At 39.9% G+C, this 15,967-nt stretch overlaps 1 pseudogene and 1 gene segment (V, D, J or C); both read right to left on the bottom strand.

Annotated features, from left to right (window-relative positions):
- Positions 1-15,967, bottom strand: part of LOC311611518 (T cell receptor delta constant-like) — a 312,126-nt gene that overhangs the window by 239,232 nt on the left and 56,927 nt on the right.
- LOC311612042 (neurofilament light polypeptide-like) lies at positions 2,734-7,500 on the bottom strand (annotated as a pseudogene). Its single transcript has 3 exons — positions 7,422-7,500; positions 4,969-5,290; positions 2,734-3,843 (listed from the first exon to the last, which is right to left on the bottom strand). The product of its transcript is annotated as a neurofilament light polypeptide-like (transcript).

Here is a 15,967-nt window from a genome sequence, read left to right as displayed (position 1 = left end):
TTGTATTTATTAAGTTTGGTGCCTCAGTCAAGTTATGTATGACAGATGATGCTGTCATAATTACTTTAAAATCTCAGTGGTTAAAAGAAATAGTTGTTTATTTCTTGCACAAACATAGTAGTTAATTTTGAATCAAGGTGACCCTCCAGGTCAGCTAGATAATATGTGATGACTAATAATTGAGCCTTCATATCAATACAAAATTCAACCATCACCACAACCTGCAAAAGCAGAGATTGAAAGGTAAGTGAAATGATACATGCCATTTCTACCCACATTTCCTTTTGTTGTTGTTGTTGTTAATCCTTACCCAAGGATATATATTTTTTCCCGTTGATTTTTTTAGAGAGAATGGAAGGGAGCGGGTCGGGGGGCAGAGAGAGAGAAACATCAATGTGAGACACATGCATTGGCTGCCTCACACTCCAATCTGGACCAGAGACTGAGCCAGCAACCAAGGTAGGTGCCGTGACCCTTCAGTCTGAGGGCTGATGCTCTAACCACTGAGCAAAGTTGGCTAGGTCATGATTTTTTATCCCATGCAAGTCCTATGGCCGTGTCAATCTTCAGAAGGTTTGCAATCCTCCTGGGTTGCTGAAAGGAGAGGGAACTGGATATTAGTGAACAGTCATTGTGCACTCCATAGTCAGCCTTCAGACTCACAACTGAGAATTCATTTCCTCCCTTCCTCCCATGCAGAAGCAGGTTCTTCTCTGAGAGAGATACCTTAGGATCCCTTTCCAGTGACTCCTTCTGATTGATATCCTATCGTCTTCTTCAGGTCTTGATGTGACTCCTTTGAAACACTATGAAGAAAGAAATAAACAGAAAACAAACAAAAACATGTAAACTGTTTCCTGCACACACTCAACATACAATTATGAAACAGTTACTGGATTGTGTTGTATGACGTTCTCCTGCTAAGGAGAAGGAAGAGAGTCACACAACTTTGGTCTGAAGCAAGTTTGTGACTCCAGGAGGCACTCCTAATAGCATTCCTTACCCTATTTTGATGAGACTGCTTTCCACAGGGAGTTCTCTGCTCACTGTTTTTCACATTCCCTGGCTCAGCAGGCTCAGAGAGTCTTCTTCCATTATCTCCTTTAGCCACATGTTAAGGGCTATCTATGCCTTTCCTAGGGAATAGTTTTCTCAGCCCATTCTCTTCCTGGGTTTGTTAAGAGGAAGAATTATTTTGAATCTCTAATGATCATAGTCTGTTTTAGTCAAAGCTGCTTTTGGCCTTACAGAACTATCAAAAGGTGAGTGACCTTCTTATCTATTTGACTCCAGCAAGAATCATGTATTTATGTATTAAAAATATATTGAAGCCAGTCTGCCCATGACCACATTTACATAATAGAAGGCTGACCAAGAGGACCTAGACCCTCTTGCTGAGGTCAGTGTTGTTGGACTAACGTTCATCTAACTCCTTCAGTAGCATCACTGTGCCTGACCTTTCTCCTTCAGAATAAACAGGCCTCAGGCAGTATTGAGAACTCTCTTCTCTTACTGAAACTGGGGGCTTTAGGAACTGGTCAAGATGTTCTGGGAACTTAGTAGCACTTAAAGTTGTCAAATCTTTCAGCCCTTGCAGACACTGGCCACAAGTCATTGTAGTTCCTAGAGTTTCCCAATGAACAGAGGCAACATTTTATTTTGAATGTAGAAACTAATCTCAGATTAGAATATGAAAATAACATAAAAACAAATGTATATATTTATAAATATATACATTTAATACACACACACACACACACACACACACACACACACACACACACACTAGTGGCCCAGTGCATGGATTTCTTGCACGGGGGAAGAGGGAGGGGTGTCTCTCAGCCTGGCCTGCATCCTCTCCAATCTGGGACCCCTGTGGGATCGGGCCTAAACCTGCAGTTGGACAAACCCCTTGCAATGTGGGACTCCTGGCTTCTAACCATTCACCTGCCTGCTTGCTTGATCTCCCCTAATCACTCTGCCTGCTGGCCTGCTGACCCCCAACTGTGCCCCTCACCAGCCTGATCACCCTCAACTGCCCTCCCCTCCTGGCTTGATCATCCATAACCATTTCTGCCTTGGCCCTGTTACCATGGCTTTGTCTAGAAGGACATCTGGAAGGTCTCTAATTAGTACATTACCCTTTTATTAATATAGATAGGATATGACATACTGCCATAACTATAATATATCTACCAGTATTACTCTATGAGAATACATACTTCATGCAATAGGAAGTCATCTAATACATTACATTGTATATATTGTAAGCAATAATATACACCCTGTAGCAATAATATACACCCTGTGACTTCCCTTCTTGATCTGGGAATTGTTCCCCAGTTCTTTGAACATTTTCTGGCCCCCATTTTTTTTTTTTTGTCATTCAGTGTAATGTTCTTTACTGTTTATTGCACATGATTTAAAGTCTTTAATTTCTAACCACCAAAGATTCAAAGGACTATTTTTTCCATGAAGTTTAACATTAACATTAGTGCATTCATGTATTCATGTGTTTTTATTGTAAACATCTGAATTATTCACATTGTCATAGATCCTCAACTCTTAAGCATGGACCATGTACAGGCTGGCAGCAAGCCGGGAAGCCACTCTGAAAGCAAACAGATACTCTGCATAAGGAGAAAAGTCATAGCATAACATTTAATGTCCAACCTGAGTCACCTCAGAATGTTATATATATTTTGACTTCTTAATTCATATAGTATTGGGAACTCAACTGCTTGGTTAGTGCTGGGGTTGACCTGGTTTGGGGAGGATTATTCCTGAAATAATTAAGGAAAGGGGGGCTCAACCTTTCTTCTTAGTTGCTTGCTCCTCCCCAGCACCTTCATCTTTCTTCTCATCCTCAGCTTCTTGGGCATCTTCTCCTTCACCTTCACCTCCTTCCTCCTCCTTTGCATCCTCAAATTCTTCCTTGGCACCCTCTTCCTCTTCCTCTCCTTCTCCTTCTCCTCCTCTTCAGTTTCTCCTCCAGAAGGGGGTTCATCCTTAGATTCCTTGGCTTTTGCAGCCTCAGTGGTCTCCTCCACCTCGATCTGCTCCTCCTGGAGGTGGCTGGTGTATTAAGAAGGGAAGGAGCGAGTGGACATCAAGTAGGAGCCAGTCTGTAAACCACCATAGGCAGATCATCACCAAAGACCTGGGAACTCTGGGAGTAGCCGCTGGCTATGCTTCCCACGCTGGTGAAACTGAGCCAGGTCTCCTCACTTTCCAAGAGTTTCCTGTAAGCTGCAATGTCAGTGTCCAAAACTATCTTCACATTGAGGAGATCCTGGTATTCTTTTAAATATCATGCCATTTCACTATTTATGCTTCTCAACTCATTTTCTAATTTGTTGATTGTGTCCTGCATAGCACTAAGATACTGCTTATCCTCCAGCTCTTGCAGCTGCTTTCCCAGCACTTCATGGCCCAGCTTGCTTCCATCTCCAGGGTCTTGGCCTTGAGCAGTCGCTGGCCCTCATCACGTAGGTGCTCTTGGCAGCTCTCTCGGTCAGCATGGTGAAACAGCTCTTGTACCATTCTTCGGCATTCTACATGTTCTTGGCAGCCAGCTTCTCATACTGGGTGCGGATGTCGGTGAGCATAGTGGAGAGGTGGGACTTGGAGAACACATCCATCTCCATGGAGATCTGAGCATACTGGACATGCACCTTCTTTAGAAAGGCAATTTTGTCCATCAGGCTGTCGATGCACTTTTCCGGCTCAGCACTGGCAAGAGCCACCTCACCTGCACCTTTGCTCACCTCTATCAGCCAGCCCTCTGCATCCTCATGGCTCAGCACCTCTTCCTGGTAGGTTGCCTGCAGGTTGTTCCCAGCACTTCAGAGCCCCAGTGCCTCCTAACTGCCCACTTCCCTCTCCTATCCAGGGACAGGGCCCAGTGGGGCTAGGCACAGGCATCCCATTTTCATTAAAATGTTCAACTCTGGCCTGCTTCACCGGTGTCCTCAGGTGGCCTGGGGGCTGACAGTTATCCCAGAGACCCTGGCCACCTCTGCCTACAGACCCTGCAGGCGACGTCAGGCACTGTCCATGCCACCTTCCCGGTCCTGATCCCTGCCTGGACCCCACGGGCAGTGTCAGGCGCTGTCTATGCCACTTGCCAGGTCCTGATCACCCCCTGGACTCTGCAAGCAGTGTCAGGCGCTGTTTGCTGGAACTGCCTGATCCCGATTGCAGCCTGGACTCCGCGGGTGACATGAGAGGCTGTCCATGCCGCCTTCCTGGTCCCGATTGCCACCTGGACCCCACAGGCAGCGTCAGGAGCTGTCCATGCCGCCAGTCCAGTCCCAATCGCCCCCTGGACCCTGCGGGCAGCATCAGGTGCTATCCATGCCACCATGCTTGGTCCCAATGGCTTCCTGGACCCTGTTGGCTAAATCAGGCTGCCTGCCCAGCCTTCATAGGCAAATTTACCTGCCATCTTAGTTGGGTTCATTTGCAAATCACTCCTGATTGTGGGCATAGCAAAGGTACGGTCAATTAGCATCTTTCTCTTTTATTAGTGTAAATATATGTAAATATATAACATAATGGGATGGTTTCTAGTGCTATTCAAATCTGAAAGTCGATAATTCAGGATGAGAATTAGAAAACTACTCCTGATTTTCCTGAAATAAATGGTTTTATTCATCTAACTATTTAGGAACAATTTGAAAAGCACTTGGTGATTTATTTCAACCCAAGTTACAAATATAATACCTGGGAACCCCAGAGAGCAATGCTATTTCATACACTGAGCTCACTATGGGGCTTTTCTTTCTTTCATTCTTTTTTTCTTTTTCTTCTTCTTCTTTTTTTTTTAATAGAGGGGAACTTTACTTTAGAAGATGTCAGCTGTGCCACCACACACAGTGCTTGCCTTCTTCCTTCCTGTGGTTCATGGTTTTTTCCTAACTTCTGAGCAGGTGGATGTTTTTATGGAGCTCAAAGGTTTTTGTTAACCTTCTACTATCATTTTTATTACTGTGGGATTCCAGAGCACAAAGGTATTTTGCTGAGTCTGCCAGTTGTAAGGAAGAGATAGTGAGGCTGATGAAACTTTTTTCCCTTTGATAGTTCACAAAGTAGCGATCCTGTTTTGCATTTGGGTCAGAATAGTACCGAGAAACAAGGAAAACCATCTCTCCACTAGGAGGCTGTTTGTACCAATGCAAAGTATAAAAACTCCAACTGGTTTCATATGTGCAGTCCATGGTCACAGCTTCTCCTTCCTGCATTGTCACTGTAGTCTGAGCTTGAGTGACTTTATCAGTCATGATGAATCCTATAGAAAAAAAAAAAAAAAAAGAGGAGAAAACACAGTTGCTCTTCTGAAATGGCTCAGATGGGTTATTGAAGAATACATTAATTTACAACATAAGAATAAAGGGGAAAAAAATCACATAGTGTTTCATTTTCTTGCCTCTATCCCTTTTAACATTCCCACCAGTTACCACTTCCATAGTCCCATCTTAATCTCTAAGAGGAAGCTGAGGCCCCATGTTTGTGGCCACACGTACTGAAGCTAAAGAAGAACATGAATGCCCACAGCAGGCCTGGACAGAGCATGAAAGAAAGTCTTCTGGCTAAAATTTCTCTTGTTCTCATTTTAGCCCAGGGACCAGCCCTTCTCTGAGTGCCTCAGTGCTGAGTGCCTGTTAGATGTTTCTGCCGCTGAACAGGAAGTAAAGTTCATAAGTAGAACATTACATTTGCTCTATTCAGAGACGGAAACACCTACCCCAATGGCCCACCCCAATCCTCTGTAATGCTTAAATGATTTCCTGTAGCAATACATTTGAATATGGCTATTTTATCTGACAAGCTATATGAAGTTTAATTATCTCTTTTGTAATTGAATTCTTGATTAAGACTATTATGATCAAAGACTATATTTTGAGTGATCTAAATAATTTAAAATTGACTAAATCTTGTTTTTAATTGATTAAGGCTTCTCATAGAGAAAAGAGTCAACTTTGATACATATTTCATGTGCATTTGAAAAGAGTCTGTATTCTATTTTATTGGGGGGGAGGTGAAATGTTATATATATGAAAATTTGATAAAATATTAATTGTGTTAGTCATATTTTCTCTACGTTTCTACTGAGAAAGTGTGTTAATGCCTACTACTCTGATTGTATAATTGTTTATTGATTTTTATATAAATTATCAAATTCTATTGATTAATTCTACTGATTTATCTTTGATATAATTTAAAGCTATGTTATTAGGTGCATATAGAAATAGTATTGGCCTAGCTTACTGGTAAATTGTATATGTAATGATTTTGAAATATTGCTCTATATCTCTAGTCATAATTCCTGGTTAAATGCCTACTTTATCTGATATTGGTATAACTACTAAGCTTTCTTTTGGTTAAGGACTTCAAATGTCTTTTTATTCATATCTAAAAGAATTAAATCCCTACTCCTATCATATTTAAAAGTTAAGTTGAAATGTATTAATGTTCTTAATATACAAACTAAAACTCTAAGAAGAAAACATAGATATAAATCTTTTTGATCTTGGTTAGACAATGGCTTAAAAAAAATAAAATCAGGACACAAGACACTGCTTGTGGGGGGGTGGAACAAGTGAAGGCATGTGCTTGCGGGAGGTCAATGGGGAAAAAAGGAGACATATGTACTACTATTTGTAGTACTTTAAACAAAATAAAATTTAAAAAAAAATCAACCCAGCCAGTGTGGCTCAGTAGTTGAGAGTCAACCTATGAACCAGGGGGTCATGGCCCTGGTTGCAGACTTGATGCCCAGTAGGGGGCATGCAGGAGACAACCAATCAATGACTCTCTCATCATTGATGTTTCTATCTTGTTCCGTCTCTCATCTTCTCTCTGAAATAAATAAAAAACATATTTAAAAAATAAAATAAAATAAAAGCACAAATAACTAAATAGAAAATAGATCAGACCATCAAAATAAAAAAACTCTTCTGCTTCAAAAGATACTATCAGCACACTGAAGAAGTCAAGCCAGAGGAGAGAACAAAGACACCAGTATTTGCTGCTTCCCACAACCACATAAAAATTACAACTAAAATACAGAATAATCAACATTCAGAACTGTCTGAAATCTGGCTAAATGGAATTCCTACAACTAGCGAGGTAAAGATGAAAGCACATTGAGACTGGTAGGAGGGGTAGAGATGCAAGACGGGTGGTCCAACATCCATGTGTGGTGTTGTGTGTGTGTTTTCTTAATTGGGAGGGATATCTTGGCTGTGCGGACCTCTCATGAAGAGCAAGTAGTCCTAGCCCACACCAGACCATCAGCCCAGGGTTCCAGAGCTGGGAAGAGAACTCCTCATTCCTTTGAGCTGTAAAAACCATCGGGATTGTTACTGAGTGACACAGAGGCTGCTGAAGACCCAGGCAGTCCTTCTTAAAGTACTCACCCACTCTGAGCTCCAATGTTAGGTCAGTGGCTTCAGGGGGATCCAGAGACATTTGGGGAAGAACTGGATTGTCTGGCATTGGAGCAAGAACTTGAGGGCAGCTTTTTCCCTGACAGGGGTGCTCCCAGGGGCAATTGTTCCTATGCTGAGACCTTCCCCATTGCAGAGCTCACTGGCAGTTTCCATAAGCATGGCTCACACTATTTGCTCCACCCTGTATCTTTCTGTAGCTCCTACCAAGTGGCCTCAGGTCATGGCTGACTTTGTACCTCCCAGGAGGCCCCAGAGCCAGTGTACCTGCTTGAAAGCTCCAGACCATACCAGATTACAACTCTGCTCATCCACCAGGAACACATCAAGGGGCAGACTCAATGAGAACCAAAGCCCTGAAGCAAGTCCTGCTCCAAAAGGATGTCTTCTGCAGCAGCAGCTCTTCCACTATAGTCACAGCTGGTCCTCATAGCCAATTGGCTTGGAGATCAATTGCCCCCATGATTCCAACAGCTAACAAGGCTCAACTACAATAAGACTCTGCACACAGCCTCACACTGGGGCACATATAGAGTGCCCAGCTCAAGTGAATGAGGAGGCTGAGCCACTGGGCCCTGCAGAACTCAACTACACAAGGCCACTTTACCAATTCCAGGAGTCACAGCAGCTCTACCTAATACATAGAAACAAACACAAGGAAGCAGCCAAAATGCAGAGACAAAGAAACATGTCACAAATGAAAGAACAGAAGAAATCTCCAAAAAAGTACTAAATGAAGCAAACAGACTACTAAATACAGAGTTCAAAACAATGGTTATAAGGATGCTCAAGGATCTTAATGAGAGCTAAATGACTTAGTGAGAATTTCCAGGATCTTAGTGAGACTTTCAAGAACCTTAGTGAGAACATCAAAGACATGAAAAAGGACCAGCCAGATATTAAGCACACACTAAGTAAAGTAAAAAATAATTAACAGGGATTCAACAATACAGTAGAGGATTCCAAGAATCAAATCAACAATTTGGGCTACGAAGAAGCAAAAAATACCCAATCAGAAGAGTAAAAAAAAAAAAAAAAAATCTAAAAATATGAAGATAGTATAAGGAGCCACTGGGCCAACTTCAAGTGTACCAACATCGGCATTATGGGGGTGCCAGAAAGAGAAGAAAGAGTGCAAAATATTAAAAACCTATTTGAGGAAATAATGACAAAAAAACTCCCCTTACTTGGTGAAAGAAATAGACTTACAAGTCCAGAAGCTCAGAGAATCCCAAACAGGAAGAACCCAAAGAGGCCCACACTAAGACACATCATAATTAAAATGCCAAGAGTTAAAGACAAAGAGAGGATCTTAAAATCAGTTAGAGAAAAGCAGTTACTTTTTAAATTTACAAACGAGTGCTCATATAACTGTCTGCTGATTTCTCAACATAAACTTTGCTGGCCAGAAGGGAGTGGCAAGAAATATTCAAAGTGATGAATAGCAAGTACCTACAACCAAGGTTTTTCTACCCAACAAAGTTATCATTCAGAATTGAAGGTCAGATAAAGAGTGTCACAGACAAGAAAAAGCTAAAGGAGTTCACCACCACTGAACCAGTATTACATGAAATGTTGAAGAGTATTCTTTAAGAAAAAGAGAATGAGGAGGGGGAAGGGGAGAAGGAGGAGGAGGAGGAAGAAAAAACAATAAAATGGCAATAAATACATATCTAAAAACAATTGAATTTAAAAATCAAAATAAGTGAACAAGGAACAAAATAAATTGATGAATAAAATAGAACCAGGGGCATGGAAACATGGAACATGCTGATGAATCTCAGAGGAAAGGAGGACGGGAAGAGATTAACTCAAGAACCTATATGTATATATTCATTACCTATGGACACAGACAATAAGGTAGAGAAGGCCTGGGGTGGGACAGAAACCAGGTGGAGGAATGCAATAGGGAGAAAAGGGGAGACATCTGTAATATTCTCAACAATAAAGATTTTTTTAAAAGGAGACAAACCATAGAATGGGAGGAACTATTAGCAAACTGTATATCTTTTTAAGAATTGAGTACCTAAAATATGTAAAGAACTCTTCTACCTCAAAAGTAAAAATATTTATATCCCATGGAAATTTTTAATTGTAACAGCGGTTTCACTAGGCTGCTGGGAACAGTGGGAATATAGGTGAGAAGCCTAGCTCTCACTGGAATTCAACCTTCTTATTTGGCCTGTGACCTCAGGTCTCCATTGGGTTAAAGCAAAGTTATGAGTTTGCAGCTTTTCTACATTTATATGTTAAAGTGTAAGAAAGCAATGCTCTTAAATGTTTTATTATCTATCCAATTAGAATTGAAGCTGTGTTCATCTTTCATTTTACCTAAAATTGAGGTACTAATGTCAGAAATGCAGGTTTTTGTCAGCATTCTCCCTGAACCATAGAGTCATAGCAAAACACAATATTATTGTAAATCACATGTCATAATTTTAATACCTTATTCCTATTGAGTCAGAAGGGGAGCAATGTTTTATCTCCTACCGGTTGTATTTTTATTTCTATTGGGCACTAAGCCTTCATTTTTTAAACAACTGATTAAACCTAAGGAGGGGTTCATGGAACCTCTGATTTATAGCCAGTAGGTCAGAAGTTCAAGTAACCACCTGGACATAGTGATTGGCATCCTGAGTTGAAGGGCACTGTTGCAACTTCCACTTTGTAGCTGGTGGTTCAGAATGTAACAATGTAGGCTTGGGACTGGCATCTGAGGTGGGATGGGAGGCAGTGTTGTAGGATTGAGCCCCAAACCAGTGGGATCTGACACTATCTCCAGGTAGATAATGTCAGAATGGAGCTGAATTATAGGACACCAATTGTTGTCTGAAGAATTACTTGGTATATGTGGGAAAACTTCTGCCCTATTCCTTCACATACATATTGAAATTAGGTTCAGTAACCCCAAAAGAATTCTTTCCCAAAAGACTGAGTTGAGCAGTTATAAAATCTAGAATCATCAAGTATATTATTCAAATACCGTATTTCATATGTTTTTTTATTACATATTTCATGAGAAGAATTATGATGTGATCTGAAGAGTATGGCTTTTACATGTGGTCCTATATGGTCTCTGAGTCAGCTGTGAGGGAGTTCTTCCTAGAATAAATTCAACAGCTTCCTGTCTAGATCTTATTTTACACATTTCAACCACTAGTTGCTAACAAATGTCTAGGTAAGGTTTGTAATTCTTTCTTTAGAATATGGGAATAGGCAGTGGCTTCAGGTTGAGTTCTGTTTGTTTGTGAGGCTCACCTAACTTTTTTTTTTTCCAAGTGGACTCTCTGAGACAACAGAAATATATTATAGAGTCTTCTAGCTATGATAGTGATATGATATAGAGTCTTCTAGCTATGATAGTGATAATTTCTGCACTTTTGTGCTAATAAATGCAGAAAATCATTTCACCACTGGAAGGACTTTGTACCAATAAAATACATAATATACAAGACTGGTGTCATATAAACAGTCTGGTTCCACAGTCTAATCCTCCTGCCTAGATATTGTCAGATGGGATTGAGTGACCTTCTGGGATATGCAAGATCTTGTAGACATAAAAAATAACCAAAGAGAACCAAGATGACAGAATAGGTAAACACCTATACTTGCTGCCTTTCACAACCACATCAAAATTACAGCTAACAGGTACATCAACTATTATCTAGAACTGCAGGAAAGCTAGCTGAGTGGAATTTCCACAACTAGAGAGGTGAAGAAAGTGTATTGAGACTGGTAGAAGGTTCAGAAGCATGGAAAGTGCTGGTACCCAGGTGAGCTGCCTTTTTAATCGGGAGAAAGATACAAGCTCCAGCTTGCTCTGAACTCCAGTTCCAGGTGAGACTCTGGGGACCCAGACACATATGGGGAGAAACTGGACTGTCCGGCATTGGGGCAGGTCAGCGAGGGTGGCTTTATTTCAGAGGTGCTCACAGTGATTCTCGTTCCTGTGTGGGGACGCGGGGACCTCTCTGGTGCAGGGCTGACTGGCAGCCATTGCTGTTTGCTCTGCCCAAGTGATTCCCTGAGACCCCGCCCCTACCCACTTTACAACCCCACCCAAGCTGTGCAGCAGCTTTTGAATATGAATGGCCTGTCCTTTCTCAGCCTAAAACCTGTTAAATAGGTGGCAGCAGCTGCAGCAGCTGCAGTGGCAGCAGCAGCAGCCTGCCTTGCTACACAGTTGGGCCTCATCTGGGTACTTCCAAACCTAATACAGAGAGGAGAAATCTTCAGATTTCTCTGTAGCTCCTGATGGGTGGCCCCAGGCAGTGGTTGACACTGCAGCTCCTTGGAGATCCAAGAACCACTGTACCCAGTGGTCAGAATCAGGGGCATGGAAAGGGAGCAGACTGACAATTCTCAGGGGGAAGGAGTTGTGGGGAGTGTGGGAAGAGATTGAACAAAGAGCTTACACCTATGGACAAGGACAGTGGGGGCGGCGTGAAGGACTGGGGTGGGGTGAGAACTAAGTGGAGGGGAACTATGAGGGGTAGGAAAGGAACATCTGTAATAATCTGAATAAAGATATATATATATATATATATATATATATATATATATATATATATCTCCAGATTGATCCTCTTAGCTCACCTTAAGGAAGTTTCCAAGAATTTCTTGTCAAGTTACAGTTAAATTTTAAGTCAAGGAAGAAAGACTCAAAATCTGGTTCCTTTCTACTTCTTTCTTATTTTCCTGGCATATTTATTACAGTTGGCCATTGTGCATCCCCTGTATTCCTCCTCACCATCTGCCCTAAATCCTAGAGTTTCCTGAGTCTCATTATCAGCAACTGTTCCTGTCAGGGAAAACAGAAGTCATCAACACCCATAATATGCTGAAAAGTGTTATTTTAGCACCTCCATCTCTAAAAAATCAACAGTGCCTGCTCTAAGCTTGGAACTAGTCTTATTCAATTTTGTGTAAAGCACCACTTAGAATTGTTGGCGATGGGCAATGCAGCTGTCTCAGAACAGAAAATTGGTTTGGTGGGGATCGGTGGGATGAGTTATTAGATTATGCACTACTCATAATTGCATAGACTATGTTAACTCACTAGCTGTGTTTAAGATAGCCTTTCCTTCTAATAAGGGTTGCTCAATTATTCTCCTGAAATGTTGTCCATGTCAATTTATTCTCAGATTCAGATTTGCATTAAAAGAACAATTCCTATGTTTTCCTTCCCAAATGAAGAAAAGATACTTTAAATAAAATGCAGGTAAGGCTCTGTATCCTTGTATGGGAAAAAGATAAATTCTTACACACTACATTTCATGGTAATACTAGAACCCACACATTTTTTTTTTCCTCTTTTCCCTCTGAATACATGTTTTCAAACACTCTCCTTTAAAGTGTACTCTCTTTTCTGACTTATAGATACAAATAGAGGCTCAGAACCTCCTTAAGATTACAGAGCTAGTAAATGGCAGACTTGGGATATAATAGCTTTCTAATTTAGGAAAATGAACTTTGATCATCGCATACTACTTCTTGTTATCTTCCCTAACCTCCTGCTTCTCCTTCTTTTATTTTTTTCATTCAAAATTAAAACAGGAGAATTGCTTAACTATGAAGTTAAGAGAAGTGTTACAGATTATCATGATGTCTAAAACGTAAACATTTTTATCCACCTTATTTTTATGTAGACTTCATTGAACATAAGTTCCATAACATGTAAAATGTTTGACAATTTCATATACCTGTATAACCACTACACAGATTAATGTGTAATTTTTATTGTCTTATAAGTTTCCTAGTAATTAACACCTGGCAACCATAACCTGATTTTTGTTACCATAGATTAAATTTGCCTTTTTCTGAAATATAATCTATATAAGTTATTTAGTAGGCCCTCTTTTGTGTCTAGTTTCTTTCTCTCAGGATAATGTTTGGGAATTTGCCCATATTGATAAAGAAACAAACAGTTTATTTTTGATGCTGAGAAATATTAAATATTATGATTATACCGGTTTCTAAATTCATTTACAGACTCTTCTGCCATACCCAATCACTGTTGAGCACATGAATAAATTTTTCACTCATTATACTCTTCAGTTCCAAGATTTCCACTTTTTATTTATGATTTAATTTCTTTACTGAGATTTTATTTCTGTTCACTTATTAAGAAAATATTTTCCTAAAGTTTAAAATATATCTAGTTAGTTTTTTTGCACATATTTATTATAGGTGCTTTAAAATATTTGTCTGCTAAATTCAATACGTTGAGCCATCCCAGAATCAGTTTCTATTTGCTTTTTTCTTGACTATGAATCATAGTTTCCTAATAATTTTTGGTTGCATAATGAAGATCAATAACTATAATTCGATTTTTGAATTTTAACTGCTCTAATAAAGAAGGAACATATTTTTCTCTTTGTCATTCTAAATTCTTAAAAACAAACAAACAAACACTATTGAGCATTTACTATACATGCCAATGTTGTGCTGAGTTTGACATAGAGGAACAACTGAGGAGTTTTATTGACCACAGCGTATCTGGGCAAACTGGTAGGAAAAGTTATTGTGTAGGATAACTCAGAGTACCCCAGACAGAACTGAAAATTAATCAGAATAAAGTACAGTGAGAAGGAAAGTAAAAGTCAGTCTAAAAATGAAAGTACTTTTCAATTATATTTCTATAAAGCAGATATTGAAGATCATGGCAAAAGCTATTACTAGATAGCCTTCCAGGTAAGTGACATTACCCATGTACCAAGTTTAAACCTGATACCCAAAAATGACCAACACAAAAAACTTATTTTTATTGTTGTTGGATTTTTCATTACCTCCCTAACCACAAACTGTGGATACCTAGCAGAAGAAATAGAATTTATTTTCAGTTTTAGACAGGAATACATCCACAAAAGTAGTTCACATATGTAGCTTAAGTCATACAATAATTCACTTTGATATTTGAAACTGAAATTTATTTGATTCAATTACATAAGTACCTACCCAGCAATTATAAAATTATTTTTTTAAGTTAAATTAGATCTGAACTTAAAAGATGGTCCACTTTTTGCATTTATATTAAAGCAATTGAATTTCCCTCAGATTTCTCTCTCTCTTTTTTTTTTTTATAGGTGAGCCTTCTGGTAAGTGCCACAAGGGTGCCCTGGTGTTGAGAAAGCATCTGTGGCCCAGCTTCAGGTTTGAGTACAGCCTTCGGAAGCCTGAGTATCACTGTGTCCCTCCTGCACAGACGTAGGTGCCTGAGTGACTGAGCTGGGAGGCTGGGATGTATAATAAGCTGTGCTGCTTCTTTTCATCCAATGTGGCAGTTATTTTGTCAAGACTGTCTTTTCCACTTGTTCTTAATATTATCAAGAAGACGGGACCTTCACCATGCTTCTGCCAGTACCACTGCAAGGAAAATACAGACTGTGTGGAATTACACTCCATGGTAACGTCTTCTCCCTCTTGAATGATCAAGGACTGAGGACTCTGCTGCATTTCTTGGCTTCTCACACCTGATCAGAAAAACAATTCAAGGACACAGAAAACCCACATGAGATGCTCCGTCTCATAAAAGGAAGGGCACTTTTCTTTCCTCCTTCCTTCTTCAAAACATAAACAAACCCACATGATTATAGAATATGTATGGTTTTCATAAGAGCCCTCCCAAGGTGAGAAAGACAACCCAATTTCTGCCCTCGGGCTGCTGTCACCATTATAAGCCTCTCCTAGAAAGACCTGGTACTCACAAGCCAATCGCCACAACAGAGTGCCTAGAAGCACTTTCAGGAGAGTATCCATCCCTTGGCTCCCCAGAAAATCCAGCAGACCCTGTCAGATTCTGAATGGGCGTCCTCAGCAGGAATTACTTTGAGCTCAGAGAGAGGTCTGTTGCAGTTGAGTCTAGAATACTGAAATTTAGGAGGACAGCCAATCAGAGACATCACAACACTTTCACCCTTTACAGAGAATCATGTGTATCTAGAATACTTTTAAAACAGTGCCCTCCTCTGGCCAGGCTGAGAAATGATTAAAATTTGGGCTTTCTTGAATAAGTTTCCATCCAATATATATCTTTGTTTTTTGTTTTTGTGTAAGGAAAGGCCTATCGATATACTGTATTAGAGTACAGAATTACTCCAGGATTCAGAGAAAAAGAAAAATCAAGGGGAAAACAGTAACATTTTATTATACCATTTAGTTCTTCAGATCTCTTTAAATGTACATCAGTGCCTTCAAGATAATGTATAAGCATCTTTATTATTTTTACAAAGTGATGTCTGCATGTTGTTTTAGTTTTGTGTTTTCTGTTGCCCATTTTGAGTTGTATGCTCCAACCATTTTGAATTAGTTTAATGTCATTCTCTTACACTAAATCTCAACTATACCTTTGCGCATTCTGTTTCTGTTTTCCTATAATATTTTTCCCTGACTCTATTTTTCACTAACCCTATTATGAGTCTTGAATTAGATATCATCTTTTTTAGATAGGCTTCCCTTTTATTCTGTTTTCAATTTAGATGTCTCTATTAGATGGTCATAGTTCATTTTTTTCTTGT

The sequence above is a fragment of the Pipistrellus hanaki genome, assembly GCF_964339955.1.
Source record: "Pipistrellus hanaki genome assembly, chromosome: 1".
In the NCBI taxonomy this organism is placed as follows: Eukaryota; Metazoa; Chordata; class Mammalia; order Chiroptera; family Vespertilionidae; genus Pipistrellus; species Pipistrellus hanaki.
Note: the sequence above shows the minus strand (reverse complement) of the source record. Positions and strands in the feature narration are given on the sequence as shown.